The sequence below is a fragment of the Puma concolor genome, chromosome A1, assembly GCF_028749965.1.
Source record: "Puma concolor isolate L17-30 chromosome A1, mPumCon1.1.hap2, whole genome shotgun sequence".
Classification (NCBI taxonomy): domain Eukaryota; kingdom Metazoa; phylum Chordata; class Mammalia; order Carnivora; family Felidae; genus Puma; species Puma concolor.
The window spans coordinates 21959427-21982973 of record NC_141667.1 but is presented as its reverse complement, the minus strand read 5'-3'; the positions used below and the strand labels follow the sequence as shown (position 1 = coordinate 21982973).

The following is a 23547-nucleotide window of genomic DNA, read 5'->3' as shown; positions in this document are numbered from 1 at the left end:
ACAAAGGGTGGAATCTGCCTTACTTGAGGCCGGGATTCCTTGGAAGGAGGTTTCCATACTTTTATTCCTTATTTGGTTAGGGGTTTCCTGTTTCCTGTCATGGCACCTTGGGCCTGTCTGGTTTCATCCAGCCTCTTGTGGTCCTGTTTTGGACTGATGCCAGGACAGGCCTTGGACTTTCCCTGATAGCTGGCCATGCCTTGCTCTTTGCTAGCCTCATTAATTGGCTCTTCTGACACATTTACAGTAGCAAACAATTAAGAAAAGTTAGCTTATGCTAAAATAATCTTGGAAAGAATAATTCAAATAATATTTTACATTTACTGTTAATGATTTTGATGTGTGAGTATATGAGAAGGGAAAATATACTCCTACTATAAATAATAAGAATGAATAATATTTTTGTGCAAACCTGTTGCTAAATATTCATAAACATTATTTTAAGAATTAAAATGTTTTATTTAATATAGATTTCTACTTCTACATGAAAATTTACAAGTAGCTATACATACGATACAAAATAATTTTCCAAAATTCCATGGTTTAGGCCCTCTGTTTTCAAATGCTTCATAATCATTATGAAAAAGAAGAAAAGAGCAGAAGATTCCTGATAGCACAACCATAACCATTTTTTCAATGTGGTAAAAATGCTCCCCCCCCCCCACTTTCTCTAGAAGTAGTAAAAATAACTTCAAATCAGGTAACAATAGAATGCTTGTTGGATTGTAGTTTCAGACAAAACAGGTTTTTTCTTACAGTTGGGTTTGAAATGAAATCTATTCAACTTTAAGGATTTAAAGCTTGTATTTGTGAATATTTATGTTAAACTATGATAAAATATTTTGTTTGGTTCTTTTTCCCACTTTACATATACTACTTTATCTCAGAATTAACAAAGAGACTTCTATAATACACACTTTTATTTAAAGTAACAAGTAGACCTGGAAGAAATGACTATAAAAGAGTGTGTGAATTTTATATGAAATATCTTTGCCTCAAGAAAACACTCTTAGCCTCCATGAAGAATTCACTAAGCTGTTCTTAACCACTTGGATCCATCTAGCCCTGGATAATATGCATAAAGCTTTATTTCTGTTTTCTGTTCTTTCATTTGTAGATGAGCAAAATGAAGTCCGTTTTTTTTTTTTGTCCATTTCTTACACTTGAAATTCACAATTATTTAAAAACCTTGTACTCCAAGTTCAATTACCATTTATTAGTAGTGCCATGTTTTATTTTGGGATATGTAAAACTGTATTTTCTAAGTATTTGTTTTCCCTTTTAAGAAATGAACTTCCATAGTGCACGTGCCACAAATAGGCGGCTCTATAATCTATACTTTATAGATAAATGTCACTGTTGGGGTGGGAGGTGGCAATTTTATTTTTATTTTCTATTGTCAGTTTTCCTTTGAAGCATCAAATAGGATATTGATATTTTTTGGCACTTAAGCTATTTACTTATTGTGACTTAACGAGCCGTTATAAAGTGAGCCATATTCCCACCGTGCATTTCATACAACTATTACTAGAACTTCTTTTCAGAAGGATTTATCTACTAATCAATATCCTTCTTATTGTGCCATTTCCAGAAGTACTAAAGAGACTTCTCTTCTGAAACAGGGTTTGACTCTCTCGTGTTTTACTCTAATAATGTACAGTGTATAACAGTGAATCTAACAGGTGGACCATGTAAGTTCTTGTGATGTGTCTATGGTCACAATTAATTTTGACATTTCTGGACAAGATGAAACGCCCCCCCCCCCCCCAATTGCATTATCAAATAAAAAGCAGGGTTGCAGAAATTTGAAATTGTATTTGAAATCATTCCCTTGCTTAAAAAGAACACATTAGGACGTCAGTTATTAGATGTTTTTAAATCACTGTTTTGAAAGGTTATTTTAGTTTATAAACTCAGTGACAGATAACAATTCATGATCAATGATAAATGCGATCTGGATTCTTTCTCTTCATTTTCGTAAACTTGAAATTGTGGTACTGAACTGAAATAGGTAGTCGTGAATTCTGCAGGGACTGTAGCCAAAATTTCTTTTGAGCAGAAGCATTCTCCATGAGATACATGTTTTCCACAGATGATTTACAGGTTACAGACACGCTGTGACCTCTCTCCCAATTGCAAACAGATTAAGCAGGGCTGATTAACCGAGACTAAAAACACTGGGTTATTTTCTCCGGTGGGGGTCTTTGACAAAGCCCTCCTCTCTGAACCCTCCGACTTCATTCGCTTGCAAATCGCTGTGCCTGAACAGGTCTTCCTCCCCCAGCCCCAACCCTTGAGCCCTGCAGCGCCATCAGCGGCAATATCTTCCTACGTGAGGGACGTCTCTTATTAATCAGAAACGCTGAATGGAAACCAATCAGACAGAGAGTTTCTTTGGCTTCAGCTTCCTGCCTGTCTGAGTTAAAAGTGATGCTCGGAGACGGAGGCACACTGAGATGCATGAAGCTTCAGCTGTGAAGATACTATAAAAAGAGAAGAGTAGGAACGAGACAGAAGCAACACCGGAATTGTCAGTGCTGAGCAGGGCTAAACTCAGTTCCGCTACTAACCAAGGTAAATGCTATTTACTTTACCTGACTATACAATCTATTCAGTTTTTGCTTCCTTATACTGAAGAGGTACAAATACTGCTTTTCTCCTAGTTGCTTTATTTTGCACTCTCTCTCTCTCCTTCCCTCAACATTTGTTGGGAAGCAGGTAAGAATTTATTTTGTAGTATTTGAATAAGATATTAAGATGCTCAGTGAAAAAAAATAGCAATGCTTGCTTCATATTTTACTTTTACAAAACAGATACCCATCTAAGCTCTTTTCATCGTGCTAAAATTTGCACATGGGGCATTATTATAAAAATAAAACTAAACTTCACATTGTGTTTGTTGATTTGGAGGGGTGTTGAATTACTCACATTAATGTGTTTATGTATGCTATTATTATATTAATTTGAAATGGTCTCCTGGCTTTCTCTTAACTTTTGGTTCCAAAATTTGAGTCAGAACTGTCAAAAATAAAGGCATCTTTATTCATCATTGAATAAATAATTTCTTTAGTTTTAATATTAAAATAATATATAAATAGTACAAATAACACATATAGAGACAGACAGACATAGGCTGTCAGGATTAAGGTGATCACTATACCTCCCAAAGAAGATTTCTCCACATATTTATGGCTCTCACTCAAGTCAACATTCCGAATGTGCACCTCTGTTGGCCATAATTGCTCTCCATTATCACAGGCAAATGTATCTTAATAGAGTAAAGACTGAATGAAAATCACAGAAGGGAGAGCATCAAAGGCAAAATTGGCATGTTTTTTTGAAATGATATGGAAAATGCAATGATTTGATGAAGCATTGTTTTATTTTTCTTTGCATACTCAAGATAACCATTCACATCAATTAAATTCTTAAGCACATTAATTTCAAAAAAAAGCATGATGAATTTCAACTACAAGGTTGTCAGCATTCTATAGTATTGACACTTAGATACTGGTAACAGTGTGTGTTCTCAGAATCTAATTTGAAAACCAAAGGTGCACTAAAAGAAAGGTGATCACCTGTGGTAAGTAGCTAAGTTCACATTTATTTGTATGATCAACTTTTGATGAGAATGTAGTGGACTATAGATCTGAGGAGAAATTGGAGGTCTTTTCTGAAGATCTGTTGTCATTTAATATTTTATGTTATAGATCTATGAGATTACTAATAATAAAGATATTTTTCCACAAGGTTTTCCAAATCTATGTAGCACAAAAAAATGAATGATTTCATGACAGGAAAAAGTGGTAACTTCTGCGTGGCAGGAAGAAATCTTCATTTGGCTCTTTATCTATGGAATAAGAAGAGTTACCCATCTTCAGCCATAGCTGACTAAAAATGAATGTGATCATTCAGTGCTCTTAACTGGAAAAGAAATGTGTTTAAAATCTACTGCATTCATTGGAGAATAAATCCTATTTTCATTGCCTGCTTCATTGCCTAGGCAATGCTATGTCACATGTAGAACACATTTGTGTAACCATGAATCTGGCTAATCCAGGTTTGAACAGTAGATCTTTTAAAAGATAAAGAAAATGAAATAGGACGTTGTTTCAGCACATAGTAGCAAAGAACTTAGACATAACAGGAGCAGCATGCATTTGTGGTCTTGGCATCAAGCACAGGAATTCAACCGAAGTTTTCACAAAGAAAGAGTACGAAATAACTATATGCCCTTAGTAGATGTATCCTGAGATGTTGAAATACTGTCAACTTTGTAGTTGCTTGTTTTGAAAAATGAGAAAATGTAAGGTAAAGTGCATGGTACGAGCAAATCTAATTCTGAGAATAATGAATAGAAAAATGCTTCAGGGGAAGCAGATAGTAGTATCAATTTGAAAGTAATTCTCTAACTTTAAGTCAGATAGATTTGGTAAGACTAACAAGACAAGTCGTCTAAGATAACATTATTTTCTGGGATGAAAAAATATGTCTTGCCCTTTATTACATTAGCTGATAGCTTTTAAGATAATTTTGAAATGGTCTTGCATAATTACTCACCAATGTTGTATTCATTGCATATTTGAAGTAAAAATGTATTGTACCATTGCCTATGTGTAGCGAGATCACAATATCAAAGTTGGCTTTGAAATGATCTTTTTAAATGTTGTGTTGTTTGACTTGATACATTTCATGTTGGATCAGAAGCTCTTCTGAATGTCACCTTCCATGAAGAGATTTCATTTGGTATTTTCCTACAACCCCTGTATATACAAAGTTTAGTCTCTGAAGTGTCCTTTCTATGGTGCATTCACCAACTGGGATTTAAAAAACAATAACCGGAGAAATTTTTTCCACTGGTTTACCTCTCTTTAGACATAGTGATTTGAAGTAGATACGCCTTTTCTATAATATTTGCACAATGTATAGGTGGAGTTAATCAGAATGCTTTGGACAATGCTTCAAATTGTTTAACATAAAATATATGAGTAATATGGCAATATATTGTATGCAGGAAAGTATAAATTTAGATGAAAGTTAATTTAAAGAATACATGTGAATATGTCATGAATAAACATTGGCTGTAATTTGTTCTCTATGAAAGTGAACAGTCTAAATGAATAATTACTTAGCATTAATACAGATGTTTCAATGTAATGGATCATTAGATTGCTATATTCTTTAAGACTAATTTTGTTCTCTCAAATGAAAATTTAAATCTAAAGTATAAATAAATCTAACATTCGAAAAAACAGTGTGATAACTTACAAAACGTCCAATGTGATATTTTAAATATTTATACATTTAAAGTATATATTTATACTTATGACTTCGATATCAATACTTTTGATATTATATTTATAAAGTTATAAATATAATTTATATTACCATATTATAATATAAATATTAAATCAATAGTAATATTAACTGTAGAGTAAGTTTGTTCTATTGTCAAAACTAGACAAAAGTCTAGTTAAGTTCTTTGGTATTTTACTGCTTAAATTATCTACTTAATTAAAATTAAGTTTTCTTAAGAAAGACGACAGCATGTGAAATAGAACCAAAACCGCATTGGTTTTAACTAGCTTTGTCTTTACCTGATGCTAATTTGTAATAATTTTTCATTGTAGAACATCTTTCCTAAGGTAACATAATTTTGTTCATTGTATCTTGCATATTTGTTTTAAAAAATGAGTTGTGTCTTAAAATATATCCCCCCAAAGTCTCTTAATACCCATGATACTATCCTATTTGGGTGTTTAAATAAAACTAGAACTTTAGAAAAGGGATTTTTAACCACCTTCAACTCTGATATTACATGAGAAAATGGAGGTTTAAAAAGATAAGATTATGTATCCAATGTTGTCAAATTGTATATTAAAATTGGCAGCATTATGTGAAAATAAATAATGTTGACTCATGAAAATCATTTGGTACACACACACAAACACACAGTGTTTAGTTGACAACAGTATCTCCTGGATTGCTTTAAACATTCTGAAAAAGTTTTTTTTTCTCTTATGAGTCACTTCAAATCCTCTGCCTGGAACCACCATTATCTTTATCATTAAAATATGGTAGGAAATGCACAGTGAGGTGAGTGTCTTTATAGCACTTTTATACATTTCCATAGCAGTCCTAATATGTTAATGCTCTTATCCCTAAATTTAGCACTAGTAAGAGATGGTCTTACAGCCACATTAAGGATGCAAAGTGCCTGAAGAAAAGCATGATCTCTGGAGCCTAAGCAAGACATTTTATATTAGCACTACCCAGAAACATCTCCCCAAACATAAAAGTCATGATAATGGATCTTACTGCTTAGGAAGGGAAAATGGTAACCTCATAAGGTATTGTTTTTGTTGCTGTGAGGTGTGTGTGCATGCATGAGTGTGTAGGAGAGAAAGAGACAGGGAGAGAGAGACACACAGAGAGAGAGACAGAGACAGAGAGGGAGACACACACACACACACACACACACACACACACACACACACACACAAAGAGAGAAAGAGATTTATTTTCAAGAGGAAAGGTGGGGAAAAGGAGAACACCTAAATATTTTCTGAAAGTGACAGAGTTTTTCTTTTCTTTTTTTCCTTTTCTGTGCTTTTGCATTACTTTGCCAAATTATAAATCAATTGCAGGAGAAATGAGTGCTCTTGTATTATTTTTCTCTTCAAGAGCAAGATAAGTCTTGGTCTTTCTAATTAATCAATGAAACACCAGAGTGTATGATTATTTCATAAGTATGAATTAAAAAGCTTGCCTTTCATATCACTTCTTGAGATTAGCTTTATAGTTGTGAAGAGCATGGATGACTTCATTAAATTTTTTACTCTCAACACTTATTCATCTTCTAATGGAAATAGCAGTGGCTAATAGTTTTTATTTGATTTTTGAGTTTAAAGTTGAATGTGTTCCTAAATGTATTTAAGAAATAGATATACCTGACAGAATTTATATTAGAATATGATAACCTTACTATACTTTGTTTATTATTAATTCAGCATCCAATGCATAAAGAACTTTTTCCCCATTACTGAAACCCAATTTCAGGAAAGTCATAGTAATCTAGAAATAATATTCACGGGAAGCCAGTATAACAAGGGAGATACAACACGTATAACAATATGTAGTCTAACAAATAAACACCAATAACCACTTCCTGTGACAAAAGACATGTGAAATATTCTGCTTTTCTAAAACTGGGACATCGAACCTGAAAGTTTTCAAGGGGAGTTTTCCCCCAGATAATCAGGTAACTTTTTCACCATCTAATTTTTTCCACTAAAGTAGGTTACTGCAATAATTTAATGTAATTGCCAGAAATATTTTTTAAATATTCACTTCTATGTGTTATCAATGCTTTAAAATGCAAAGAATATACCATAAAGTCAAGAAATTCAAATCTTTTTCACTGTAGTGGTAATTAAATAACAGATGAAACATCCGAGAAAACTCACAGGTCAAATTACAAAGTAACCTATATATCTGTACCTTTCTGTCTTAAATATACATACCTGCATCTATATCTGTGTTCCCATTCATAATTCTGTATACTTGTATCTGTAGGTATCTCTGTGTGTATGTATGTTTATGTGTGTGTGTAGACTCAAAAAATATATGGAAAACACAATTATATCGATGTATACATCAATTGTAGTTCTAAATTGTTAGAATGGTATAACATTCATTGTACACTAAAAAGCTCTTTGTCAGGTGATTATAGATGTTATATTATGAATAAATAATGACATAGCAATACTATATATTTTTTTTAATTTTGGAAAAAATAAACTCAATTATAGTCCATGTGTTATGGCTGATCTGGATAAGTTTTTGAATAGGGGGAATTAGACTTTCACTTTTTAAAACCCTAACCAGAAATAATTTTTCTCCACTGAATGTCCGCAACTCTTGAAAACCTCATAAAAATATAATCTCTTTACCCACTCCTACCATGGGAGGTAAAGTATCATGTAAAGTAGGAATTATAATGCTATCTCAAATCATATTGGTAAAAATTAGATTATTATTACTATCAGAAAATAAAATCCTTATTATTTTTCATTTGCTATGTATAATACAAAGAAAGCACAGTTACATGGTGGAATTTTAAAGTTATTTACTTAGTCATTTTCCCTAGCTGAGGATTAGATCAAGGCATTTTATACTAATATTACTGGGTAAATTATTTGCTTAACTGAAAAATTGTTTTATATTAAAAATGTAATACTAAGATTAAATATCATTTCCTTATATCTAATAAGATAAACACAATACTTAGTACAACAAGGATAAATATTTGTATTATTACCACTCCTCCTAGATTAATGTTATAACCTATTAGTACATTATAAATCAACTATGTGTGCGTGTACTGAGCAGGAATTAGATTAACTATTAAAAGAAAGATAATATTTTTCCTTCTCCCTCAGATCTTGCCAGTTTATCTAGATGATGTGATATTTTATAGGTAGATTTAATTCTGTTATATTTAACATAAAGTTTAGATTTGTATTTCTGACAGTACTTACTTTTCGAAAGATGAAACAATTGATGTACTATTACAATAATATGTATGATTATGTATGCAAATCATATTTGTCTGATTTTTATGCTTAGCTTAGAATTGAGACCTCTGATACAATCATTAACAACGAAGAATGTTATTGTCATACCTGCAATAAATATATTTTTCTTTATGATAAAATTAACTTTGGTCACTTTAAAATAGGTAGTTCTATTAAAATGCAGTGAATATCAGTAATAAACATCCTTTTTAATATTGCCATATTATTTTACACATTAAAATGAAGAGTTTTTATCAGCACTGTATCTATATGTTTATCTCTCTATACCGAAATAGATATAAAGATATATATGATGTGTCTCAACTTCACTACTTTGGACTTGAAACCCATGTAAAATTTCATTTTCAATGGCTGAATATGGAATGCTACTTAAAATAAGAAATGTCCAACTTTGGAATTTTTTTGTGATTTTAGACAAATAAGAAGACAATTGTTCTGATATTATTTAAAAAATAAGTATATAACAGGAAGCTAGTTGATATGATATAATTACTTATACCCAAAGATGAATATTGAAACTGATGGAGACCACATGATAGAAAGGAGACTAGGAAAAGGTGGGGTTTCATGCCATGCTCAAGAGAAGAGTCACACAATTTGAATTTTCTAATGAGGCCATCGCGGATGTCTGACATCTTCCCAGACCTATGCTGTTTTTAGGCTTGCTGCTAAACAAATGAAGCACTGCCTTTGGTATCACTGCAACTCTTTATTTAAACATGAGCATGGAAGGGTGCTGGGTACCTCAGCTGGTTAAACCTCCGACTTCAGCTCAGGTCACCATCTGACACTTCGTGGGTTCGAGCCCCACGTTGGGCTCTGTGCTGACAGCTCAGAGCCTGGAGCCTGCTGCGGATTCTGTGTCTCCCTCTCTTTCTGCCCCTTCCCAGCTCATGCTTTCTCTCTCTCTCTCTCTCTCTCTCTAAAATAAATAAACATTTTTAAAAAATTAAATAAAATAAATAAAATAAACATGAGCATGGAGATTCTCCTCCATTATACCCAAGAGTAAATTGTGGTCATGGAAGTCTTATGTTGACATTGAGTAAATATATTCAGGGAGGAACAAAATGTTATTTCAGAATAAAACTGTCATTTGTATATGACTTGCATTCATTTCATTCAATATATTTATAAATTGTACTCTTCTAAAATTATAAGAAAATGTAAGTAAACAGCCCACAGGAAAAGAATATGAGGAAATTCTACCTGGAATGAAAATTGGATCCAGATTATGGGTTTGGACAAACATATCCCTAACTATTTATAAACAATATTTTGTTCTATAAAATATGGATTTGGAAGCAGATTTTAATAAATAAGTAACTTTAACTTATAAAATTCTATATGTATTCAATACAATACAATGGCTTTCTACCAATAAGAGATTTCTTATAAGCTATGAGTGATATATATTTTATTAAAAATTCAGTTTTAGATAAGTTTTCTAGATGTAATGATGTTTTTATTGTTTCTTATTCTTGGAATTTTGCTTCTCTAACCTAGAACTTGTATGGAAACTGCTCTTCAATTATCTCCATTATGAAAAAAAATATTTTAAAGCATTAATTAATCAATCTACTACAACAATATTTTCCACTAATTTAGTATATAGGAAAGTAAGCATATGTTAAGTTTACAGAAGGGGTTTTAGTATTTAGGATGTGATTAAAAAGTTTTAAACAACATATATACTAATAAAATGTATCACCTGATATACTAATAACTATACATATGCATATATGATACACTAATACGTTACTATTTCTAATATGTTTGGTGACACGTTTTATGTTTTCTCTTTAAAATATAATTATAATATGTAGGAAAAGATATTACATCCATCTTTTATCCTTTCTCTTATGCTTTAATTTTAGATCATTTGGTGGCTAACACACACTTCCCTTAAACTGTGCCTTATCCACTGCCTTTTATCAAATTGAGTACAAATTTATAATGATTAATAGAAAGCTGATTGGTCTGTTCCATGCAGTGAACTGTGATGATTTCTTTCTCTTGCTGTTTTTCATGAACACGTGCTTTCTTACCTTTATTGCAACTTTAGCTTTGCTGCTACTTCCGTTTCCAAGTTTTACTGCTTTGCTTCTATCCCCTTCTCATTATTCCCCAGCCCCACCACACCTCCACTTCAAAGACAGACTATTTAACTACCAGGGCCTGTCTTCCTTAACTTGGCTTGCACTGTGGGGAGATGATTCAGCAAACTGTAACACAAAAGTAGCTTTGCCAACATGAGAAATTCCTTAGATGTGGAGCTAATAAATATTGGTCGATATATTCATGGGTGATTTTAGAAACACTTCTCCATTCCACCTTTCCCCTACTTTCACTTTCTAATTGACTGCCAATGGGTCTTAAAAGGATTAAGTATTACCAAGGCCACAATTCATTAGGAAGAGAAGAGTAGAACCATGAGACGTACTGGTACTGACAAGAGTACCATAAGTCCTGGACCATAAGTCCAGGAATGCAGTCCTGCATAAGGATTTTGGAGAATTGGTAAGAAAAATTGGGGCTCAAAAACCTAAGGCTATCCTTACATCCTGAAGTTTCATAAGGTATGTTGTATGTGGAGACAAATTGGAAAACTGTTTTGATATTGACTGGTTGGCGTCAGGAGACCCAAAATCGATGCATACGAACTTTTCACATTAAGAAGCTGGTCTTTGTCCCATGTTCGTGTAGTAGAAATGACGTCTGTCTTACAGTTTGCAGGTATAGGCAGAAGCAATGCTTCTCATAACATTAGTACATTAATGTAGTATCCACAATGTGTACAGCCTATTCAGAATCCTGTATGTACCCTTTGTTCTTTTCTTTTAAATTCACCATCAGGAAAAAGACCTTCAGATTCTTGGCAATAATTAATTTATTCATCCACCGGATGATTATTTCAGTTTCTTATTTGTGAACTTACTCATTATTGAGTGCCTGCTCTCAGTCCCTATGCTCTGTGCTGTGGTGAAACATGTGCTAGGGAGAACTTCTCACGGTTGTTGTTTCCAAACAACTTCAGTTGTTAGAGAGTCTCTTCTTTCCATATGCGACAAAATTTACCTGCTTGTAACTACGCTTTTTATTTTGTCTTAGCCTTGCCCATATAGTTTGGAATCATTACTCCACTGCTATCTGATAGCATTAAATTCATTCAAAGAAAACTGCATCGATCTTATACTTAGTCATCAATATAAATATCCCTCATTATTTCACTTTTAATATAAGTAACATTTTACAGACTGCCCTACCATTCTAGCTACCCTGTGTGAGGTGAACTTTTGCTTGATGCTGTCTCTAAAATTGAAATTAAAAAATCCTAATGTGAAATATGGGGCACACAATAACTGGGACTAAAAACTCCCTTTTAAAAGCTACTTTTCAAATTAAGATAAGACCATGTTTTTATCCCTTCTCACTGCTTCCTATGACATACACAGAAAAAGAATTCTTTATATAATTATTTCTTATGTTTCCAAATTCTGACAGATATAACCCTTGTCACATCTTACATTGGTCTCTTCCTGTCTAGTCATTGGGATGCTTCTCCTGTAAGAATCTTAATATCTCTTTGTTGTATTATTATAATAACCTTTTAATTGCTCACCTCACCTACAATTTCTTTAACAACTGATACATTCTACAAAGCATAATTTTTCAATTAAGAATTTGGTCAAGTAACCCTGTCTCCTGTTACCCTCAGCCCATAATCCCATTACATCTAGAAGTAAATCAACTCCTCAGCTTTGAATCCAAGTCTTCAGCAGTTGGTTTATTTTATGTTTTAAGTTTTTGAGCTAAATTGGTACTCTTAGAAATATGGCCACAGCCTTAAGGAGCTCAAAGTTTAGGCTTCAAATGATCAAAACTATTCTGAAATCTTTACAGAAATATTGTATTTATGATTTAGTGTGAGTTCCCTGGAAAAAGGCCAAAGCTTTCATGATATTCATGGAATTTTCATATCACCCCAAAATAAAATATGGGCTGCTTAACTTGAATCCATAGAGTTAAAATATCAATATTTAATAATACTACTTTATTGGAATAAGAGTAAAAATGCAGTATGCTGGCAATGTCAACAGACTTAGTTTCTTCCCAGCTCCATTTACTTGTTCTGTTTTGTTGGTAGGTTATCTTCACTTCTGGGTGCAAATTGTCTCACATATAATATGCAATAAATAAAAAACTTACAAAGAGTCCTGGGGTCAGACGTCCAAAGTACATGAGTTGGACAAAGTCTTTAATACTTCGGAGTTCTAGGAGCTTAATGTGTTAAGATATTAGCAGTATCTATATTATAATGTATTATGAGGAAACATGATTGTCCTTGGAATAACTTCTGTTATTACTATTATATTATTAAGAATATTATTGCTCAGGTTCATTATATTCAGGTAAAAATTATTGGTACTCCATATAGAAAAGCACAAGGGACCTAGCTTAATTTGATTAATTTCTTTGTTCTTGAAATTAGGTAAGATAAATCTAGAAGCATTATGAATATACATATATATATATATATATATATATATATATATATATATATATCATATGGCTCCTTAAGTTGACCCAACATACAATGAAATATTTTGTGTTGTAAATTTATTATATTAAAATTAATTTAGAATATTTGCTATCATAAATAAATAGTATAAGTTTTATTGCTTGAATTGGAATAAGTATATTACACTTGGATCTTGGAGACAAGAATGAGTTATAAAAGCCTTTTAAATATAAGTAACATTGGATAAATTTTCAATGGTAATAAAATTTCATAGTATCTCATATTATCACATTTTTTTTCATCACATATTTTAATGCCAGGTATTTAATTTTCCTTTTCTAGCATTTTATGGTTTCTCCCTTTTATTCATTGATTTATATTAGTGAGTATAAAGTGAATGACATTCTTGACCTTAAAATGAATAGAGCTTATCAAGGTGGTTTATTTGTATATGAATTTTACTGCAGTTTGGGAAAAAAAAATAGTTCAAACAAAATTAGTGGTAATGATTGCTTGTGAATAACATTGATTAAAATTACCATGGAAGTGGGGGGGCCTTCATGGCTCAGTCAGTTAAACATCTGACTGTTGATTTCAGCACAGATCATGATTCCAGAGTTATGGGATCAAGCCCTGCATCAGGCCCCGAGTCAGGCCCCATGTTGGACCCCGTGTCAGGCCCTGCATTGGGCTCTACCTCGCACTCTGTCAGGCTCTGTATTGACAGCAGGAGCCTGCTTGGGATTCTCTCTCTTCCTCTTCCTGTCTCTCTCTCTCTCTGTCTGTCCATACCCTGCTCATGCACTCTCTCTCCCTCTCAAAATAAACATAAAAAAATTAATTAACTTGAAAGTTGTATTTGTGGCCAATATTAACAATTTGATAGTTTATCCATAATATGCATAAAATGGAGTTAATGTTACTTATGAAACACAGAAACCATTTTAAGTTATATTACTTCATAAATTTGTTCCATAATCAGGTATGGATGCCAAATATTTATTCAACATTTACTATGCATGTTGCATTTTTCTGGGTTCTGAGGTTATAGCAGTAAACATGATAGAAGAGATTCTAATCACAAGAAGGTATTCTCTAGAGGAGTGATACAAATAATAAACAAAGATAAATATGGTATTGATAAATGCTAAGAAAATAGGCAGTGTGGCGGAGAGTTACCGAAGGGGTAGATAGAACAGGTTGTATGAGGGAAGTTTTATTGAGAAGGTAATATTTGAATTGATTCTGAATGGAGAGAAGGAAATACTATGAGAAACATTATTTTAGGTAGAAGAAATGGCAGACTCAAAAGCCTGCAATGTTAACAAATTTTGCTCATTTTATAATATACTCCTAATTACAATTAATTGTAATATATAAACACTACATTGTTATATTATGCCTAGATACCTATAAATTTAGTAATAAGAACATGAGCTGAACATTTTCCAGTTTTCATAGTAATGCTATATTAATAATAACCTGCATTCTTACTTTTCTTTTGCTTCATCAAATAAATACTTCCAGGGGCGCCTGGGTGGCGCAGTCGGTTAAGCGTCCGACTTCAGCCAGGTCACGATCTCGTGGTCCGTGAGTTCGAGCCCCGCATCAGGTTCTGGGCTGATGGCTCAGAGCCTGGAGCCTGTTTCCGATTCTGTGTCTCCCTCTCTCTCTGCCCCTCCCCCGTTCATGCTCTGTCTCTCTCTGTCCCAAAATAAATAAACGTTGAAAAAAAAAAAGTACTTCCAATATAATATATTTATTTATTTTTCAGGTATACAAAGTTAAACTTTCATTAAATGTTACTATTCATTACAGTAGTGGGAATTTCAGCTGCTGTATAGTATTTAAATATTAACTATGAGTGTTCAAATTATTAAGTTGTCTAGTTTCTTTTATAAGTAGAAGACTCAAGCTGAGGCAAGGAAGAATATCTCATTGTGACAAAAACTAATATGGCTGTGTATAGCTCTGTATATTTCTATATTATTAGCTATAATAATAAGGGACTGTTAGTCTTACAAGTCTTCCCTACCACAACACCCCCCAAAGGGAAATCCATAATAGGATTGATTCTCCTTTATCCTAAATGTTGAGGGAGGTTCTATCCTTTTTGAAGGCACTAGAAAGAGCAGAATCTGTCCTAGAATTTTCTCAAATGCCTTGAAATGTGGATTCCTTTCTATCTATGTGATTTTACCTTGGATATGATTTTCATACTTCTAATACAGTTTCCAAAAGAATTTAATCATGTGACTGAAATTCTCTACTTCTAAGGGTGTATTTTCTGCAAGTTCTGTTTTCGTCACTTTGTTCGGTCATGCCTACCTTTATTTTCTGACACTTCCCTGGTTTCTCTTTCTTTTTTACGGATTTCCTCTGTTCAAGGATCTCTAGTTAAATTTTCAGAGATAATTATATTAAAAGAACTCTTACTTCTTTGTACCAGAACTCTAGATAATCTTTTGGTTGGCATTCAATATTTCCCTAACCTTATCTAAATTAGATGACCCCAGTCATATTCTCTTGGGTCTTGGGTAAACAATGTATTTACTGAAAAGTGATCTTTATCCTCACAAAGACTTGTTGGACACCCCTCTTTAAAAGAACCTGTGGACATAGTACTCAATGGATATTGAGAGTTCTACATCATTTGTACAAAGTAGACAATTATAATGACAACATTCTGCTCCCCAAATAACATGTAGATGATATGCTTATCACCCTACTTAATAGTGTTTACTTGGCTAAAATGTATTTAATAGTTGTAAAATAAAAATGGAAATGTGGCAATTTGGAGTTTTAAGATCATATCAAAAAGTTTATTGGTTGTTTTCAATGGGGAAATACAAAAGTAAAGGTGTTTTGGGTGAATTTTGTTTTGGATGAATTATGTTTGGTAATTTTTACATTGCTGAATAATAAAACTGGTTCATATACCACATTAGAAGGTATGGTATTTATAACTTTTTGTCTGAGCCTAATTCTGTATGTACTAATTCCCTGCTTCTCCCTTTTCTAGTCAAAATCTGCCTGCCCTTCCCTTGAGCTACAGAGCAGGAACAAATCTCTACAGAGTAGGGAGAAGTATTTACTTAAAGATTAACTGTAATTGTTAAGATGTCAAATTCTTGAACCAGAAACACCAGCTCCACCTCTTGCCTACAGTGTGGTCTCATTAATTTATTTCATCTTCCTAAATTTCAGTTTCCTCCTGTGAAAATGATAATTGTATTCGTTAGTGTTGTTGACAATGATTACGATCATGCATACATCAAAGTGCTTATCATAGTAGCCATTTAGTATATATTAATTTAGCTTACTACTATTAGTAGTAGTAGTAATATTATATTCATAATATACTCAAACTCTCAGTTCCTAGTACTGTTTTTAGAGAATTTTACCACTGTGTTTGGGAAAAGTAGTTACAATATTCTGTACATGTTTGTAGGACTTTCCTTGTCTAGACTGCAAAAAGAAGTTAAAAAATAAAAAAAATAATTATACCCCCAATAGTTGACGAAAAGATGCTTTTGGACCATGCTAAGACTTTACTTGATTAGACAACATATTTTCTCCAAAGAAATATACACTGGCTTTTAAAAGTACCATATGATCAATCATGAATGCAGAGAGTAGGAGTAACAATAAGAGCAGATTGGAAAAGTTAAAGAAATGTTGTTAAAAATTATTTAAGCAATCACACTTGTAAAAGACAAGGGCCACTAAAAACAAAACAAACAGGGGAGCCTGGGTGGCTCAGTTGGTTGAGCATCCCACTGTGGCTCAGGTCATGATCTCGCAGTCTATGAGTTCGAGCCCCGCGTTGGGCTCTGTGCTGACAGCTCAGAGCCTGGAGCCTGCTTCGGATTCTGTGTCTCCCTCTCTCTCTGCCCCTCCCCCGCTCATGCTCTGTCTCTCTCTATCAAAAATAAATAAACATTTAAAAAAATTAAACAAACAAAAACCCTCCCAACTATAGGAGTATGAAAAATATGTTTGAAAATTTTTGAAAAATATGATTCTTGGAAAATATTTCTTCAATTTTCATTATAAATAAAAATAGAGCCAAGTTATCATAATGGTTTCTAATGATATTACATGCTACTTTAAAATGAAAAAAAACATATATTCTATAAAATGTGATCTCTCTCTTGGAAGGGAGATTTTAAATGGAAAAAACATGATTCAATATAATTAAGGATTATTATAACAAGAAGAAACCTGACATTTGTTAGACTGATTTTACAGATTAAGGATAACAAGCAAGACCCTGAGATGTTTGTTCAAAGTGATCCTAGAGGAGAAAAACCAAGAGTGGAATCCAGGGCTCCAGGAATAGATTATGTGATTAAGATTATTTTATCACTGTAAATCCTTATATTTTTACGAAGTTGTTTTTGATTCATAACCTTTTATATGTAAAATGTGGCATGCTGGTGAGCATGTGTAGCTAAAGGTGAAAAATAACCACAATTTGATTCACCACTGTGGTTGGGCCTGGTTGTCTCTACAAACCTTGCTGAACGGATAGATGAACCAACCAAACTCTGTATGTAGAGAAAGAAAAAGAGATTTATGCCAAATGACATGCTAAAAGAACTAAAGTGTAGTTGATTAATTATTTACCAAATTTTACATGATGGGATTCCACTCCAAGCTGGTGTGGTAAAGAGAACAATGAATGGGAAATAAAAAGACCAGAGAATAAGGGATGTGCATTCACTTATCAAACTGGGATTTAATTTCTTCACTCTAAAAATTATCTACTAGGAAACATCTAAGGGCATTATTAGTTGCAAAGTCAATGGATCTTTGCTTAATCATATTGAACTTTCAATTGTTTCTCAAACCAGCTTCTATCTTGGGGTGGGGGGTGGGGGGAGAGCAAACAATAGAAATAATGGAAATGCTTGGTAGTATCCAAAGGCCTGGATAACATGTTCTCATGACTGGCCCTCTTGAAGACATTTTCTTTCTTTCTTTTTAAAGCTTATTTATTAATTTTGAGAGAGAAAGAGAGAAAGAGAAAGAGAGAGAGAGAGAGACAGAGAGAGACAGAGAGCATGCGCACAAGCAGGGGAAGGGCAGACAAGGGAGAGAGAGGGAGAGAATCCCAAGCAAGCTCCGTGCTGTCAGGATAGAGCCCAATGCTGGGCTGGAACCCACGAACTGTGAGATCATGACCTGAGTGGAAATCAAGAGCCAGATGCTTAACCAACTGAGCCACACAGGTGCCCTGAAGACATTTTCTGAGATGTGGATTCCTCTGTGTTAGGTCTAATTGCATCTGTTCAATTGACCTTCTCCATATTGCCTAAATGTCCTCCACTGATACCAGCATTTCCATGTATAAAAAGAATATGATATATAATTTCATCATTGTCCACAAATATTCAGAAATGTATCCCTTGGTCATGTCTATAGCACCAGTCTCTTTCAAACATTCTGTCTGTTCACAACTATAATAATGAATTCAAATTATCAGCTGCCTAAAAGAAATTAAAGTTTCAGTCACATATTTCAAACCATTTTTGTGTTCAGATAATTCAAATAGTGTAATCTGCTCATTTGATTGAACTTAGGTATATATTTGCAGTTATAAAACTGTGCTATTTTTGCATTATTTACATATACAAATTATTTCTATATTATAGCAAAGATTGCACAATATGGAACAATTTGTTAATACAACTGTTCAGTCTTTGGGAAAAAAAGAAAGTATGTCAGTTTGCCAATTTTAAAGACAAAATTGGATTCATTTGAAGAACAAACAATTCTAATGTCAAATGAATCCCTAAAAAACATTCAATTTGTAAAAGACCAGATTTTTTGAAAAAGAAATTAAAGGTCAGTTATTTCTTTGAGACATTATATATTGGAATATTTTAATAAATCTGTCCTTGGATACCATATCATTGATTTATGTCAACAAATAATCTGTTGGTGACTTTAGGTTTTAGACCCCTCAGTAAAACCGACAAGAAATTACTATCCTTAGCCATGTTTTATCTATAGTGTTATGAGAATAATAAGAAAAGCATGAATGTGTAAGATAACTTCTCCCAAATCACAAAAGAGCAACACCCTCTGTTTCAATGTACTGTCTTGAGAAAACATAACAATACCAATATCTGATAGTCAATTAAACATTTTGCCTTCACAATCTATTTACATGAAAATTAATTATTTATAGGTAAATTATCTCTTCTCCTTTTAATTTCCTACTGGAGTTAGATTTCTTTCTGATGTTCTGAAGAAGGAGATTAATCTATTCATTAATTAAATTAATCTCATTGTAAAATAACATTTTGTAATAAGGAAGTACAGATTCTGTTTTTCTTTGGCCCTGAACCTTTATTTATAATGTTATCTTGCCCTAGTCTATGGGGAAAATTGATAGCAGCTGTGTTAGACAAACCACACATACAATTAGCATACAGGATCTTGTTGCCAATGGTATTGCTGAGGTTATGTAAAATATTATATATTCCTGGCATAAGTTTTATAGATGCATCATATTTTATATTACTTTTAAGTGTTTTCATGTACATGGAAACAATGTCAATATTATTAGTCCTATTTATATAAATGTAGAGATAAATCATGTGATTCAAGTTACCTGAGGCTTATGTGATTCCTCCACTTCCTATACTCACTATTAAGAGATCTTGCTTCATGTACATCCCATCTTCTGTAATTTACTTTTGTAATTATATTATGGTTGAAAAAATAATTTTCTTCCAGGGGAATGTACAATCTTAGGACCATAAGCTAAGTATAGTACATAATAAGTCAATGTTAATAAGCCAACATCAGACTAAATTTATATGCAGACACAGTGTGCAACTCATATGTGAATCAGATTCAAAATCTCAGTCATAAAATCAAGCTATTTAGCACAATACTTTAGCTCCCCCTTTTGGATGGCCCAGACCGCAATACAAAAAATATGAGAAAATGCCCTCGTCTGTCCTCTTTTCTACTGTCATTTTATATTTGAGGCAACATGTATTCCATTATTCGACTGCATAAAATTAATCATTTAAATCAGTTTTCTATTAAAAATAAGTCAAATATATTTCTGTTTTTTTGTTTTTGTTTTTTTTTTTTTTTACTGGTTGAATGTTATGTACACTTAATTTTAAAGATGTATTTTGACACGGTGTTTTAATATATATGACTTAAAATCAATTAATGTTTACTTACTTTTATAAGGATTTTCTGTACTATTTCTCCAAATAAAATATTTGAGCTTAGTTGTGTCATAAACTGTACTAGTTATCCTTAAAACATGTAATAACCAAGAAAGACTTTTCAAAGTATTGAACACCAGATAGTATAAATTTGGGGAATTCTTATTTAAAAGATTCTAACTACTTTCATTAATGACATAAACAATAACACATCAAGATATATAAAGTAAGTAATTTGTGCAAACTCTTAGTTTGCAAACATACGCAAACATATTGTGTTATGCAACTGTATACACATATGTGTATATTCATATGTGCATATATATATGCGCATATAAATATATATATGGACAGTTAATCCTTGAACAACACAGATTTGAATTGCATGGGTCCACTATATATGGAATTTTTTCAGTAAACACCGTATTGTACTGTAAATGTATTTTCTCTTATGAGTTTCTTAATAACATTTTTTTCTCTAGCTTACTTTAGTATAAGATTACAGTATATAATACATATAACATACAAAATATGTGTTAATTGACTGTTTATGTTATTGGTAAGGTTTCTGGTCAACAATAGTGATTAGTAGTTAAGTTTTTGAGATGTCAAAACTTATACATGGATTTTCAACTGGGTGTAGGTTTGTCGCCCTTAACCCTCACACTGCTCAAGGGTCAATTTTATATAATAAATACTTAAAATAGTTACTATTTTAAGTATTACTCATTATTGAAGCTGACCATACAAAACTATGAGCATATATAGTACATATGTCAATTTCTCAAAATATCAATGTGAGCCTCTCCAAAGCTATATTGTCATCTATCACAGCATCTGTCACGTCAGATGTGTACCTAATTTTTCCAATCTTCAAAGCTGTTCTTTCCTTTCATACCCAAATACCTAATTCTAGTTGCATGATAAAAGCAAACCTAATCCACCCTACCAATTATTTCTTTAAAATTTCTAGGAGTGTTGTAAAAGTTCTGGATTTCACCTGTTACCATCTGCTTAGGAATGCTCTTCAAGTTTCTCTGCTGATCTCAAGGCCTAACCCTAACTAGGCTCCTTCTTGCTTCCCTTAGCCCTACTAATACTAGCACAGAACAGTGATTAATAATAATAATATAATTTTACACCATTTACAGAAAGATAAAAGGAGTGAAGATAATGTTAGGGAACCGGAAAGCATCTGGAAAGAAAAACTGACATGTAGCACATAGCTACTGAATCTAAATTCCATAGTCCAGGTGGTTTTCCAGGACTTGACGACTGGCCATCTCCATCTTTTGCTCTCAGGTTGCTGCCATGTGACTGCAGAACATTTCTCCAGCATGTATTACCTTGGTACTAACTGTTATTTGGGAGTTCAGAATCCTCTGTCCTTCTCAGACTCTGGGAAAGGATTAAAAGATGTAAAATATGTGTGCCTGGGTGGCTCATTTGGTTAAGTATTGGACTCTTGATTTCAGCTCAGGTCATGATCTCATGGTTGGCGAGACTGGGCCTTGCACAGGGCTCTGTGCTGACAGTGGGGATTCTATGTGGGGTTCTCTCTCTCTGCCCCTTCCCTGCTCACATGCATGCACACTTTCTCTCAAATAAACATTAAAAAAAAAAATTGAAAATAATTGAATGATAACATTATCTCAGAGATGCCGACTTTTTTTGTTTTAAATGTTTTTATTTTTGAGAGCAAGAGAGACAGAGCAAGTGGGAGAGGGGCAGAGAGAGAGGGAGACACAGAATCAGAAGCAGGCTCCAGGCCCTGAGCGGTCAGCACACAGCCTGATGCAGGGCTTGAACTCATAAACCGGGAGATCATGACCTGGGCCAAAGTCGGACGCCCAACCAGCTGAGCCACCCAGGCGCCTCTCAGAGATGTGAACTTTTAAACTAAATTTTACATTATTAAAGAGAAAGATTAATACCCCTGTATGACATATGAGCATTTGGATTTTTCCATCACTTAATCTATAACCTACATGATTTAAAGGACTCCCTGAGAACAGAAAGAGCTTTCACAAAGACAAATCATACTGTCTAATAGTAGAATCCGAACTAAAAAAAAGGTATTCATTTTGTCAATATTTTATCAGTAATAACTACCCATGGGTAGATCTATTTTGTACTATTTTTCTCTCTTAATTTTAGGTAGATATAAAAAAATACTTAATTTTCTATATTTAATATGTGGTTAAGGAAAGACTATATGTCTGAGAAATATTCTATATGTAATATGTAAAAAGTAAATTTCTTTAGTTCTTCTTTTTTTATGTTTTTATTTGAATTCTAGTTAGTTAACTTATAGTGTAATTTTAGTTTTAGGAGTAGAATTTAGTGATTCATTACTTACATATAACACCCAGTTTTAGCTCTTCTTTAAATAAATGGAAGCCTATATCAGTTTGAATGGCTTTCTATTTGGCGGATGCCCCCTATTCATAAAACATATCATTTGCAACATAGAAATTGATCCAAATAATTTTCTGAGAAAGATAATGGGTCTTAAACTTTATTTTTTAAAACACGGATAAAAATTAGAATTAATGTCTCTCAGCCTTACTAGAACTAATGACAGCTTCTTTTATGAGAATTAAAGATAATATAATCCCTCTCTCAAACACACACAGCCCATCTTGGAAAAGAGCGTATGTGTTAGGAAGCAGTGGGGCCTGAAGCTGAAAGGGTAGCATGGGTTCAAGAATCGATCTCTGAAAAAATGAGCAGAGGGATTGAACCTGATGTAGGCGGCATCACCAGAGGCTCCTTTAACAATGTAGATCAGAGTTTACCATCATGTGCTCTGAAATGAGATCATCTGGTTTCCTATTCCAACACTGTCATATCCTAACTCTAATCCTAGGGAGGTAATTTGATTCTTCTGAGCCCAAATTTCTTTATTTGTATAAGCAACCCGTAATAGTTTTCCCAATATGTTCATTTGTAAGGCTCAATGAAATATACTTGAAAAGTATGTGTTTATGATGATGAAGGAGATACAATGTACAAAAAGTATTTTAAGAAAAGTATTTTTAGGTATATATGTCAGATACCAGAGAAAAGCCAGATTGAGGAGAAATAGAAGATATGAAAAGTTTTGGGGTGATAGGTTCCTATATTTATTAAACTTGAAGCTTGTCGTGTTGGAAAAGAGAAGACAAGAAAGGAAAAGAATGATAAAAGTTGATAACAGTCTGGCACTTGGAACTCCAAGTGATCTGAATAC

The 23547-nt window shown here is 33.0% G+C and overlaps 1 protein-coding gene across 2 annotated transcripts in view; it reads left to right on the top strand.

Annotated features, from left to right (window-relative positions):
- Positions 1 to 2083: 2083 nt before the first annotated feature.
- The window catches only part of CDH9 (cadherin 9), a 143917-nt gene continuing 122453 nt past the window's right edge, over positions 2084 to 23547 (top strand). For both annotated transcript variants that reach the window (XM_025924700.2, XM_025924699.2), the window contains exon 1: positions 2084 to 2574. The gene's annotated coding sequence lies outside the window, so the exon portion shown is untranslated. The remainder of the gene's footprint in view (positions 2575 to 23547) is intronic.